The sequence below is a fragment of the Fulmarus glacialis genome, unplaced genomic scaffold (genome assembly GCF_000690835.1).
Source record: "Fulmarus glacialis isolate BGI_N327 unplaced genomic scaffold, ASM69083v1 scaffold24476, whole genome shotgun sequence".
Classification (NCBI taxonomy): Eukaryota; Metazoa; Chordata; class Aves; order Procellariiformes; family Procellariidae; genus Fulmarus; species Fulmarus glacialis.
Window position 1 is genome coordinate 13,330 of NW_009216562.1, and position 533 is coordinate 13,862.

The window sequence follows — 533 nt, forward strand, 5'->3', positions numbered from 1 at the left end:
GACCATAACCAAGTTACTTCTTTTGCACCTGAGCTTCTCCCTCGGTAAAACCGGCAGGTGTCTGCCTCCCCCACAACAACTGTGAGCTATTTTATTAGTATTTGCAGAATATCGGTATCCTAGAATGAAGATCACTGACGTTGTAAGCCAATGTAATATGCAAAGAGACGATTTGGCCTCTTCTGCACTCATTTTTACACCCGTCGGGAGAGGTCCTGAGCAACAGCAGCTCCCGCCAGTGCTCTCTGGGATGCGGAGCATCCCTGGGTCAAGAGAAAACGCAGCCGAGGACATTATCACAGTGGCACGTGTTAGTGTAAATCTCACGTTTTGATTCTTTATTTATTTCAAGGAGATCGGTAACGCTTGTGATGAGCTGGTCGTAGCGTGACCATCCGAGGCGACTACAGATCCGCAGAGGAGGTGGTTAGCTCCGTGCCACCTGCCTTCGGAGAGGGACACCCTTACGCTGGCCTCCCCAAAAAGCACATTCAAGCACAGATTCCTCAGTGGGGCGAGGGGTTTTGCTTCTC

The 533-nt window shown here is 50.5% G+C and overlaps 1 protein-coding gene across 1 annotated transcript in view; it reads right to left on the reverse strand.

Annotated features, from left to right (window-relative positions):
- PIAS3 (protein inhibitor of activated STAT, 3) overlaps positions 1-533 on the reverse strand; it is a 15,205-nt gene that overhangs the window by 11,631 nt on the left and 3,041 nt on the right.